Source organism: Gossypium hirsutum, chromosome A13 (assembly GCF_007990345.1).
Source record: "Gossypium hirsutum isolate 1008001.06 chromosome A13, Gossypium_hirsutum_v2.1, whole genome shotgun sequence".
NCBI classification, from domain to species: domain Eukaryota; kingdom Viridiplantae; phylum Streptophyta; class Magnoliopsida; order Malvales; family Malvaceae; genus Gossypium; species Gossypium hirsutum.
Window position 1 is genome coordinate 47038925 of NC_053436.1, and position 13972 is coordinate 47052896.

General features: G+C 33.2%; 1 non-coding gene across 1 annotated transcript; it reads left to right on the forward strand.

The window, feature by feature from the left end:
* Positions 1 to 1699: 1699 nt before the first annotated feature.
* On the forward strand, positions 1700 to 1805 carry LOC121213464 (small nucleolar RNA R71). The gene has a single exon (XR_005908845.1). It is a non-coding gene; the product is annotated as a small nucleolar RNA R71 (small nucleolar RNA).
* The last annotated feature ends 12167 nt before the right edge of the window (positions 1806 to 13972 follow it).

Below are 13972 nucleotides of genomic sequence, written 5' to 3' on the forward strand. Positions count from 1 at the left end.
GTTCTCGGTTTGTGTTCTCGCCATTCATCTAGCTTCTCTATCCGTAGTCTTCATTTTTTATGGACGTCTTTGTTCTCTACTTGATAATAGTGCACTGCCTCCATTGTCTTGGTCCGAGGAGGTTCCTGCAAGAATGATTGAATATTAGTTTTATCATCGACAAGTTTCATTGCGTTATCTTAAGTCTTAGAAGTTTTGATTGAATAGCGTGCTTGGAGTGTTACTGCGTCGTCTCCTGCACGAAGTGTTAGCTCTCATGTGCCTACATTAATAATGGTTCTGGCAGTTGCTAAAAAGGGTCGTCCTAAAATTAAAGGTACCTCGTTATCCTCATCCATATCTAAGATGACAAAATCTACTAGGTATATAAATTTATCAATCTTAACGAGAACGTCTTCAATAATACCCTTGGGAAATCTAACTATTTTGTCAGCCAATTGTATGCTCATCCTAATCTGTTTGGGTTTACCGAGACCTAGTCGTTTAAACATTTTATACGGCATAACATTTATACTTGCCCCTAGATCAGCTAAAGCACTATTCACAGATAAACTACCAATTAAGCAAGGAATTGTAAAACTCCCTGGATCTTTCAATTTGTTAGGTAGCTTATTCTTCAGAATAGCTGAGCAAACTGCATTGAGTTCCACATGCGATGTAACGTCTAATTTCCTTTTATTAGCCAAAAGTTCCTTTAAGAATTTTGCTGAGTTGGGCATCTACGAAAGAACTTCAATAAAGGGTAAGTTAATATGTAATTTCTTTAAGAGTTTGACAAACTTACTAAATTGTTCTTCTGTTCTGTCTTTCATCATCGCTTTAGGATATGGCACACGAGGTTCATAATCTGTACTTACCTGTTTAGGATCATCATCGTTTACCTCTTCTCGACCTTTGTTCATCGCGTTGTCTTGCTGAATTCTGGCTCAAGTGCAATGAATCCTTCTTTATCTTGGGCACTAATTGCATTGAGGTGTTCCTCAGATTAGGTTCCGTATTACTTGGTAAGCTACCTTGTGGTCGCTCAGAGATTAGTTTGGGTAACTGACCTATCTGAGTTTCGAGTCCTGAGATCAATGCTTGTTGATTCTTAAGTGCTATCTCGGTATTTTGGAAACGAGTTTCTGACACCGAGATGAATTTTGAAAGCATCTCTTCAAGGTTCTACTTCTTCTCTTGTTGATAAGGTGATTGTTGAAAACCCTGAGGATTTTGTGGCTTTTGATTCCTTTGACCTCCCTAGGAAAAATTTGGGTGGTTCCTCCAACCTGCATTATAGGTATTACTGTATGGGTTATTTTAAGATCGAAAGTTATTGTTACCCATTTAGTTGACTTGTTCTTCTTCAGTTGTTGGATTGAAGGATTAGTATTCTGTATGCACACCTCCTCCGCTTGAGTCACACCTCATTACTGGATGTACTAGCGTAGAACCAAGAAAACTATCAATCTTTTTATTGAGAAGTTCTACCTGATTAGAGAGCATGGTGACTGAATCGATGTTATAAATGCCGACTGTTTCATCGATTTTGTCCTCATAACTTGCCACTGATAGTTATTCAGTGACATGTCCTCTATAAATTCATAGGCATCTTCCGGTGTTTTATTGTTGATGGTTCCGCCAGCGGCTGCGTCAATCATTTGTCTTTTCGAGGGATTCACACCATTGTAAAACGTTTGAACTTGCAGCCATAGAGGTAACGCATGGTGAGGGCACCTTCTCAATAGATCCTTGTATCTCTCCCATGCATCGTAAAGTGTTTCTAAGTCCATCTGCACAAAAGAAGAGATATCATTGCATAATTTAGCCGTTTTAGCCGGCGAAATATTTTAGTAAAAATTTCACGGTCATTTGCTCCCAAGTAGTGATAGACCCTCGTGGTAACGAGTTTAACCACTGTTTAGCTTTGTTTCTTAGTGAGAAGGGAAATAACCGAAGACGGATGGCATCATCAAAAATGCCATTGATTTTGAATGTATTGCAAAATTCCAGGAAATTTGCTAAGTGAGTGTTGGGATCTTCATCCTGCAAACCTCAAACTGAACAAACTGCTATATCATCTGAATAGTGTTAGGTTTTAATTCAAAATTATTCGCATCAATAGCAGGTCTAACTATACTTGATTCAGTTCCTGTTAAAGAGGGTTTAGCATAGTCATACATAGTACGTGGAGCAGGATTTTGATTAGCTGCAATTGCAGGAGGCAGTTGATTGTCTTGGTTTTCAGCCATCTCGTCGGTTAGAGGTTGAGTATTGTCTTCTTGTTCGTTTTCTGTGTATCGTAAACTACGCCTTATTTCTCTTTGATTTCTGCGAACTGTTCGATCGATTTCTTCGTCAAAAAGTAAGGGTCCTGACGGGTTTCTTCTAGTCATAAACTATAAAAACCTCTCAAGAGAAAGAAAAAAGTAAATTAATAAATAATAATAATTAAGTTAAATTAAATTGCAAGAAAAATAAATGGCTAAAGTAATAAAAATTTAGTGTTCCTAATATTTCAGTTCCCCGGCGACGGCGCCAAAAACTTGATCGCAGTGATTCGTAACAAGTAATAAATATTTATAATGAAGATCAAACCTAGACTAACTATTATCACGACAAAAAGGCAAGCGCACCTATCGAACAATAGTATAGTAACGGCAAGACCGGGATATTGTACCCAAGGGAACCAAAAGTACTAGTAATAACTATCATTTTATTATCTAGCCTAAGAATAAAAAGGGTTTTTTTTAATTAACTAATTATTTAAACTAAGAACGCACAGAGAAAAGAATTGGGGAATTGCTTTTGGGAAAATCGATTGACTTAAGACAATACCTAAGGAAAAATCCACCTAGACTTTACTTGTTATTCTAGCTCCGAATCGGACGATTTATTCATTCAACTTGTTCCGTAGAGATCCCTAAGTTATGTTATTATCCCTATTCAAGACTAATAACGTCTAATCCCTAGATTGAATAACTGAGACTTTTCTCTAATTAACACTGTAGGGTTGCATTAACTCGATCTATGGATCCCCTTAGTAGGTTTCACCCTAATCTGCCAAAATCTTGTCACCCTATTTCTAGGCGCGCAATCAACTCCGCTTAATTATGGCAAATGTACTCTTAGATAGGGTCTATTCCTCCTCTGAATAAGAGCGTGTCTTGAATTAGTATCCTGGGATATCAAAATAAGAATTAAGAACACATAATTAAGAACAAGTTAAATATTTATCTTACGATTCAGAAAATAATAACAAGATTCGTCTTAGGTTTCATTCCCCTTAGGTATTTAGGGGATTTAGCTCATACCTAAATAAGAAAACATCTCAGAAGAATAAAGAATACAAAACATAAAGAAAACCCAAAACTCCTGAAGGGAAATTGAGGTGAGATCTTCAGTCTTAATGATGAATTCGACTTCTGAGATGGATCAATCAGCTTCCTTAGGGTAATTCCTTACCCCTCTTCTCCGTCTCCCTTTTTCTCCTGCTCTAGTGCCTATTTATAGGCCTTGGAATGCCTAGAAACCCTTCAAAGTGGCCTTTTCCGAGTTGGACTTAACTTGGGCTTAGCAGGGACACGTCCGTGTGATGTGATTGCCAGGCCATGTTCGATCCGTTAAATTGCATACGACCGTGTGGGTCAATTGCCAGGCCGTGTGAATCATGAAAGCCTTGGTCGACACCCTCGAAAGACACGGGCGTGTGAGCTGCCTGTGTGGCAAGGCTTAGGCTGTGTCATCTTCTCGATTTGGTGCGTTTTGTCCCCTTTTGGCTCATTTTTGGCTCTTTTTGACTCTCGGTGCTCTCCTGCATACAAAACATGAAATTAAAGCATTAAGAGCATCGAATTCCCCAATTCTAATGAGAAATCATCTATAAAATGCATTAAACATGAGGTAAAAATATGTATAATTTACGGTTTATCATACCGCGAATGAGTCATCTTGGGACAATCTTAACGAGTAACACGTAAGATTAGTTCTCCTATATAAAAAAGAAATTTCTTTAGTGAATTCCAAATGATAATACCTACCTTAGGGCTGACAAACTATTATATGGTATCAGAAGAAAGTTATTTCTTTTAAGGAAATCTCCTTAGTAAGATCCATATAACAATACCTACCTTGGGGTTGACAAATTATCATGCCACCACAAGAGACCATTGATGGAGGCTGTAAATCTTGTTTAGGGATATTCTCCCACTCAATGTTTTAAAAAACATGCAAGGGTTTTATATCCGATTTCAATTATGAATGATTAATAAATATATGACAAGTACATGTGACATTCTTTTCCTAAACTATATGTCATGCTTATAACATGTATTCATGAACATATTTTGCATTCAATTTAAATATCATAAATGAAGTCACTGGACCCTACCAAATCACCACCATTGACCACTGTCGGACCACTTTTGGTCTTTTACCGATTGGCTAGGTCAGGTTTATGTCATCTTGACCAGTTCTGGATGCGTCTCAGTTTACTTAGTTGCGCAAAAAATCTTGGTTAAATAAGACTTATGTTGTTTCAACTCACATGAATTATTCTAAAAATAATAATAAAACCTACTTGGATATGAAACTCCACGATCTAATTACATATCCCAAAAAATTATTAAAATAATAATTACAACCATTGTCATTTTTAGGAATCACAACTTTAGTAAAATTACTTTATCATATAAATAATAAAATATTAAAATACATTTATTCACATACATAATCGAAAACATGCTTATAATTATAAGAATGTCACATCTTATAGAGAAAATTCGGTATCGATTTATACTATAAATATAGCACAACCTGACTTGGATACCAATTTCTGGAAAAAATCCAGTTTAAAAGTGATTTTTTTTATCATAGAGGAAAACTAAAATTTGGAAATTGAGTCTATTTGTGATATTTATAGCAATAATTTTTTTCGAAAAGTACCTATGCTTTGTGTGAGATAGATCCTAAACGTTCCTAGCTTTCAACCGAACGACATTCTCCATTGATCTCGTACCACAAATCAATTTGAGTGTGGGCTCAACAATTATGAATCAAACATAGAATAGAAAACAATTTCTTACTTTCAATAGGAAATCAACTCTCTCTCAATAGAAACCAGTAGAGTTGTTATTCCTAGAAAATAAAATTTATACTTAGAAATTAAATTCTCACTATTTTTGGACAGAATAATAAATCTCAAAGTTGTGTATTGCTTGTGCATCTTTAGCTTTACCAGTGTCATCTATTTATAAGGGAGATTGAAGAATCTTGGTTGAATTAGTAGAACACAAATAATACTTATTTGATAAAAAAACTAGTCTTCTAGTTTAACTAGGAGGGGGCTTTTGGGGCTACTCCTGTACTGGGCCCAATTATATGTGTTTCTTAAATTTTTAACCTAACACTTTATAATTTAATTCAACACAATACATGATTTTTCTATTTCCAAAATTAAATATTATTTATTAAATTAATTTAAATTAATTTTCCAATTAAATAAAAATTTCAATGCAATTCTAATTCTGTTAAAGTTATGGAAACTTTACTGTAAAAGAATCTATTAAAAAATATTTAATGTTCCATGCTCAATAGATTCACATTTACCAATTAACTTAATTCCATTTTCAAACTTTAATTATTTAATTAAATAATAATTCGACTAAACCGTAGCTTTGATACCAATAAAATGTAACACCTCTAACTCATATCCATCGTCGAAATGGGGTTACGAGGCATTACCGATCAAAATATAACTCAGAACAGACATTCATTTCAATTTATACACTAAATAATATAATCATGTCAATACTAATCATCTAGTAAAATTTAAAACCAATCTAACATGCTTCAATTCTATCATTCATTCAATTTCCAAATTTATATTCAATCAATACAACCAAGGAATCATGGAAATCGAATGTTTAACTCATAACCAAGTATATTTCATTTCATATACCAATCATATATGTATACTTAACATTTATGTCATTCGAATAATTTAAATATAAAATAACTTATCATCTTACATATTACATGCGCATACTTTAAAACATGCAAACATACATCATTTCATTTCATATAAATAAGATGTACCATTATAACATTTGTACCTAACTACAACAATTGCATAACATGGATACATATATATAATATTCTACTTAGCATATGCTGAATATATCATCAACTTAACCAATTAAACTACTCAAATAAACTGACCAAAACATTCAAGTAATATGCCATTTGACACTGACACAAAAACCATATTCATTAATCAAATTTTCATAGCCTAACTTAGTCGACAAATATTCAATACCACAATTATAACATTAACATATAAATAAACACATAATGACATGATTTAAGCACACTTGCCGAACCTCAAATATGGCACCTTTTTAACTCAATATAAAACCTAACATTTTGATCTTTTATTACCGTACCTCAAACCAAACATATAAATCAAAACAGTCATATAACAAATTCATTATTTGTCTTCATCAATCGTGCTTAATTAGCCAACCATTCAAGCACAATATATGCATATACATCGCCATTACAAACCTAATAAAAATAAATAATACACATTCGAATATATATAGAAATCATTATCATTTTACTCTATTACTGAACCAAATCAATAAACCATTCATAAAGACAAAACATACCATATACCATGCATATCAAAATAAACTCCAACATGTTTTGATATAACTGAATATTCTTTAATACCAAATCACATAATAACACCTTCACAAAACATATCAACTAAGTTCACATATACTTTTATCTATGCATAAACCATAACCAAATCAACCAAACACACATCCAAAATCACCAACCATTTCCAATGCATATAACACATATAAACTTGACTAAAGTTTCATATACTCACATAACATATTAGCCATTTTCGCATGGCTTAATATATACACAACTCAAACATAACCAAATATAATCTAGTCTATACATGCCATAGGTTCAAGTTCAAACTTATAAAATACCAAAAACAGTCGATAGTGTGATAGACTTTGTTGACGATCCCCGAGCTCGTAACTAGTCTCCAAAAATCTATAATACAAAAGCAAACATAAACACACACAATAAGTTATCATAGCTTAGTAAGTCATAAGTAAATAAATAACTCAATGTTAATATCAACTCAACTTAACCAAACTAATTTGTACTATCATGATCACATTTATTTTCAAGCTCACAATTTCATATATAACATATACTTCCATATACAAATTTTACCTTGGCCAAATATACATGTATCTACTATCAAACTAACATTAAATTTCAAAACCATAATACCATTAAATAACCGAATATACATAACTCATATACATATATTCATGAATCATTTCATAAATATTCATATTTTATATTCATTAGGCTTCTTATATGTTTGCACATAGATCGCCATTATGATTTCACTATACATAACCTTTGGCCCAATGTACTTTTCATATACACATATAATTTTTCATTTACATCATATATGATTTGGAACACATATCAAGTAACCAACTTACCTTATTTCAAATAAGTAATAAGCTATTACATACCTGATCGCTTTAGCTCATTTTACACATTCAATCACAACTTATCATTGCCCGTTTAACCATTCAGAATTGAATAGGATAATCCGATAATCACACATATATCGTACAATGCCAACATCCCAGACGTGGTCTTACATGCTATCACATATCGATGCCACTATCCCAGACAGGGTCTTACACGAATCAAATACGATGTCGATGTCCCGGACATGGTCTTACACGTGATCACATATCGATGCCAACATCCAAGACGTGGTCTTACACGAATCACATATAGGAAATCTTATGTCATGACATATGTATCCTAGCTATTCCTAAGGTTTGTACGAGGCTGTCGGACATTGTAAAAATCGAACTCGTATACACAGATTCCAAGCTTATACATATTCAGCTTTTACATATATACTATCACATTATACATTTCAGCATATATAGTTCGTATTTAATCAAATAAATAACACCTATTTGCTTATAAACTTACATTGGACAACGATAATCGGAACGGGACGACTAATCGACAACTTTGGTTTCCCCCAATCCAAATCTAATTTCTTTGGTTCTTGATCTAAACATATTCAAATTAAACTCATTCAAACATAATTTCACTCAATTTAGTCCAAAAACACATAAATGGGCAAATTACCATTTTACCCTGACATTTTACACTTTTCACAATTTTGTCCAAATTGCACAAAACACAAAAAATGAAAAAATTGCTCACACCATACTTAGGTTGAATGTTCCTTCTATTCATACAAGTCCATAAATTTCATTTATTTCACATTTTTGTCCTTCAATTTATTATTTTTTCAATTTAGTCCTAATTACTCAAAATCATCAAAAATTCCAATACAAAACATATTAATCCAAAACATATCTTTCATAATTCATCAACTAACATCACAAAACTCAATTATTCATCAATGGAATAACTCAAAATATACATCAAAATTAGAAATTCAAGTATGGGCTTTGTCCATTACACTGCAACGATCTCAAAAATGTAAAAATTATCAAAAACTGAACAAAAACTAACTTGGAATCAAGATTCCAAAGTGTCGAATACCTAAAGATTTGTTTCATTTCTTTATTTTTGTTATTCGGTCATGGAAAATAAAATGAATGCATGATATGTTTTAGTATATGTTTTATTATATTAACATAATTAACATTTTACATTTTTAACCTTTACTAATTAATATAACAACTTAATTATGGTTGTCCACAACCGTCCATGCTATAATAAATTGACCTAATTTCATTTTAAGGCCTCCATATTAAAACAACAATAACAATTCGACACTTACACAATTATCTAGTCACTTTTACATTTTACGTGATTAAGCCCATTTTATTAAATCGGCACTCAAATGACAAAATTAAAACACGAAAATTTCACAAATATAAATTCACACATAATAATCACAGAATATAATTTTAAAATATTTTTCTGACTTGGATTCATGGTCCCGAAACCACCGTTCCGAATAGGGTCTAAATCGGGCTGTTACAAATATGATGCTATTTTATCTCTTGTAATCATTACATCTTATTTAAGGAAAAGTCAGTTACTACCCATTAGTGATCAAATCATCCATCACAAAGATGGACGACCCGTGACCACGTTTACTTTTCATCAACCATGTAATGTCAATGAAAGGATATCATTTACCCATGTTTTGGGCTATGAATTCCACGAATATGAATGATGCTACATACTGTAAAAGTTGTATACCCAACGTATCAACTTTCACTTCCTTGTTTATTTGAACTCAGGTTTTTACTTACATCAAAGTATACGAGTCACACATACATAGTCCATCATCCACTCAATATTAATTTATGCCACACTATGAACATCACAAGTGAATAAATTCATAAACAAATTCAAGATCTATTCTACTTGGGTCTTGTCCGATGTATTGTTAGTCCAGTTAGTCACATCTATGGCTTTATCTTCTAGTAGTCATCCGCTTCGATGTTTAAGACAAAACATCTTGTACTTTATAGACGACATATTCATCTTTCATTCGGTTTGCTCATTTCCAAATATACTAAGGACATGTTTAGGTTCATCTACTAATACAAGTTGTCTTTCTGTATTACGATCTGACCACACAATATTGCTTAGTATTAGTTAAATGTTAAATAACCAATGAGTCAATATTTACTTTCACTTTGCTTTGTGTGCAAAAGCCATTGAGGACAATATACAAAGGTGATTAATATAATTTATGAATAATTTTATTAAACCAATATGTTTGAAAAAATACAAGGATACAAGCAAATATACTACACTTAGGGTACCGAATCCAACAAAAGGACCATATAAGAGACATGTTTATATTGGTATAGAAATGCCTTGGCAAGATCATTCCATAATTTTATCTTATTTCGACTCAGCTGATTGTGTCACATTGCTGTAGATCTTGTCAAGTTTTTTTGGAAGAAATGTCTCAACAACTTATCATCACTCATATGTTTGTTTATGTTTAGACAAAACAAGGTGATATATGTTGTGGGGCGACTCGTGCCATTGTACTTCTTAAAATCTAAGACAGTGAATTTTGGCTGTATTATTAAACCCAACACCAAACTGAGTTCCTTGGCATTAATTTAGTAAAAGGCTTTAGCATTTTCTATTGAGTTAATTCTTTCCTATAGAATCTTATATTTATCTTGAGTCTCAGTTGACTTGAGTTGGAGGTGTCACCCTTTAACGACTATATTTCTATAGGATCATTTGAATCAAGTATAATGGGGTAAAAAGCAGTTTCCCTAGATTTAGACCAAATACCCCTTATTTATGATGCTCAATAGGAGCTAAAGCACTAGAATGGGAAAATTTTTCTTTTCTTTTTCTAGGAGGCACTATCTGTGGATATCCTCCTTATGACCTCTGAACATAGGGAAGGGTAAATCTTAATGGGTAAATGTAACACCCCTTACCCGAATTCGACACCAGAACAGGGTATGAGGCATTACCAAACTTAAACTAACACAAACATTCAAAAATGAGACATGAATTTCCACTTAAATTTAAAATTTTTTGAAAACATTCATATCGTCCCTTAAACGAGCCTACAGGGCCCAAAACATGCATTAGGAGTGGTTCGAGACTAAACAAAAACTTTAGAAAACTTCCCAACACTTAGAAAATTTTTCATCAAAACAGGGGTCACACGCCTATGTGGCTTGGCCGTGTGGTGAATTTAATTTTCAAAATTTTTCATAGAATAGGTGTAGACTTCACACGCCTTGGACACACGCCCATGTCCTTAAGTCGCGTCCTTCACACGGCTGAGACACACGGCTATGTCTCTACCCATGTGGACAAAATAAGGCTATTTACCAGGCCATTTTGCCACCTTTACTTGCACCAACCTACACAAAAACAAGAAACACCAATCCAAGCACAAACATACAACCAAATCAGCCACAAAAAAGATATCAATACATCATTTACATATACTAACATCTATCATGCATAAACATCTCATACTTTCTTTTCCATTCATGCCAATTTCATCTTCATGATAAGCTTCATCACATAAACATACCAATGACCAATAAGAATAATATTAGCCAACTTCCAATGGCCATATACAAAATGAATCATTAACCATTACAATGCCAACACATTTGGCTAAACCAATATGACACATAATGAAACGACCATGTCTCTACACATGCCATACTCAAAATATTGAAAACAAGTATACTCAAAATAATCATTTGATAGTGTGAATCGAGCTTTGACGTTCCTCGATCTCCTAGCTAGCTTCGCGACACTATAAAGAATGGAAAGAAAAAAGGGAGTAAGCTTTTAGAGCTTAGTAAGTTTGCATGCAAATAATAAGCAACATAAATCATACATTAATCATATAACTATTCAATATAAGTTAACATAATTATCATCGTGTATCTTAGGCTTAACTTACTCATTAGCATTCTTACCAAGAGTTCATCTCATACTAAAGTCCATACTTATGAGTTTTACATACATACTTGTACCAACTCATAACATAGTTGCATACTTTTTCATCTTTGACATACTCTTCGGATTACCCATTGAACACTTGGAATACTATCGGATACACGGAAAGTCTTGCACATAACTGCCACATATGTAGCCAATGCTACCATATATCTCATAACACATAGGACTCGCATACGAGCTAATCACGAGCCTGCTCACAAAAGCTGTCAGTCAAGATATAGCTACATGAGCTGCTCACACAAACTGTCAGGTATCCGCAACACATGTCAGACTACCCAGCCACCGGTAGGACGTACAGGACCAGCACCAGGATTCACATAGATCACACAATACATGGTTTCCTAGTGACATGTCACTTGTATCTTAAACTATTCTTAAGATTCAATCGGGATTTTCTCATCATCGAAACTTCGTTGGATATTTCCATAGAAACAACCGTATAATTTATGCGATACTAAGCATTAAATACATAATATAATATTCCATTATTTACGCACAAACTTACCTCAGTACAAAATAATAAGAAATGGACTTAATCGTCAATAACCTTGTTTTTCCCCCAATCAAGGTCCGAACTTAGTTTTTCTTGATCTATAATAGAAAATTTAACTTATTTAATTATCACATTACTCAATGCTATCCAAAAATCAACTTATGGCAAAAATTACATTTTTCCCCTAGACGTTGACATATTTACATTTTAGTCCTTAGGCTCGTAAAATGAAATGTATCCATTTTCTTTGTTACCCAAGCCTAACTGAACCTAAATCATGCTCGTAACAGCCCGCATTTTTTTATCAAATCACATTTCTGCTACCCATTTTCACAACTTTTACAAATAAGTCCTTTTATGCATTTTCACTAAAAATCACTTAGTAAAAGTTGTTTATCACACCTTAAACATACAATATCTTCCATAAAACATCAAAATACATGCATGTCACACATGGGTAAAGTTTTAAACATGAACCTTACTTCAAAAAAATGGTAGAAATAGGCAAATCGGGTTACGGAGACTTCAAAAATGTAAAGAGCATTAAAAACGGGGCTAGGATGTACTTACAATCAAGCTTGAAAGTTGAAGGAACCCTAGTTATGGTCTCCTTGTAAAATTCAGCCAAGGTGAAGAAGATGGACACAAATTCTGACTTGATTTTCCCTTTTTATTCTTTTATTTACCAAATGACCAAAATGCCCTTAATGCATAACTTTGAAATTTTACCTATTCATGTCCATTTTTGTCCACTAACTTATCCAATGGTCTAATTACCAACTAGGGACCTCTAATTTAAAATCTCAAAGCAATGGACACCTTTAACAAGTAGAACTCAACTTTTGTATTTTTTATGATTTAGTCCTTTTAACTAAATTAAGTGCTCAAACGTCAAAATTTTCAAACGAGATTATATTTAGTCAAAGTCCTTGAAATTCCCATCACTTGAGTCATATGATCCATTGACTCTTCTAAAGACTTAGCCAATTACTCTTGCAACTTCCTCTTCAGCCTTTCCAACCTCTCTCATTGTGTATTATGCCAATGATGAATATATTGATTAACACTTGATTCCAATGTAATAATTGTAGGTGAATCCCATTTTAACAATTAATTATGGATCAAAATCGTGTAATGGTAAAAAAATACATGCATTGTTAATAGATGGATGCTTTAGTATGAAAGACTGAATGGATGAATACATAGATGATAATGTATGCATGGGAAAATAAATGCATGAATGCATAAAGGTTTTGATTGATTTTTAGTCAATCCCATAACGCAACGTTCATTAATTAATAAGGTTAAATCACATCAAGCATTATTGTTTATAAAAAATGGTAAGCCTTGATGCACAACCGCCAATTTCTTTCAAAAGCCATGCCACTCTCAGCTCATAAGGCTCGTCACTATCTCAGTTGAACTTTACTTCTCCATGATGAAAGCCTTTTATATTGTCAACCAACCACAACTCAACATCTTCCTAATATATAACATGCACAAAAAAGGAAAGGAAAAATTTGAACCAAGTTTGTAACGTCGAGCTCGATCCAATTAATCGGATTCGGATCTTAGGCATTATCACACCATTGCAGAAACAAGCTTAAATTGCTTTTAACATTTACAAATAATTATAACTTACTTAACTACACATTTCGAACTAAAATACTGAGTAATTACAGATACAACACGAGGTAATTAAACTTCAATGATATCCAAATTGAAACCCTAATTTATTATAAGTACCCCAATTGAATTTCTAAGGACTATTATAGTCCTTGAGCACACTGCCAACTTGCTTTGTATGCATAAAAACCTAATACTCCACTCCTTAGGCGTAGCCATGGCATCGTTGCTTATAGGACAAACTCATATCAATTCACCTGTAACAAAAAACACATCCATACAAGTTCATAAGAACTAAGTGATGAA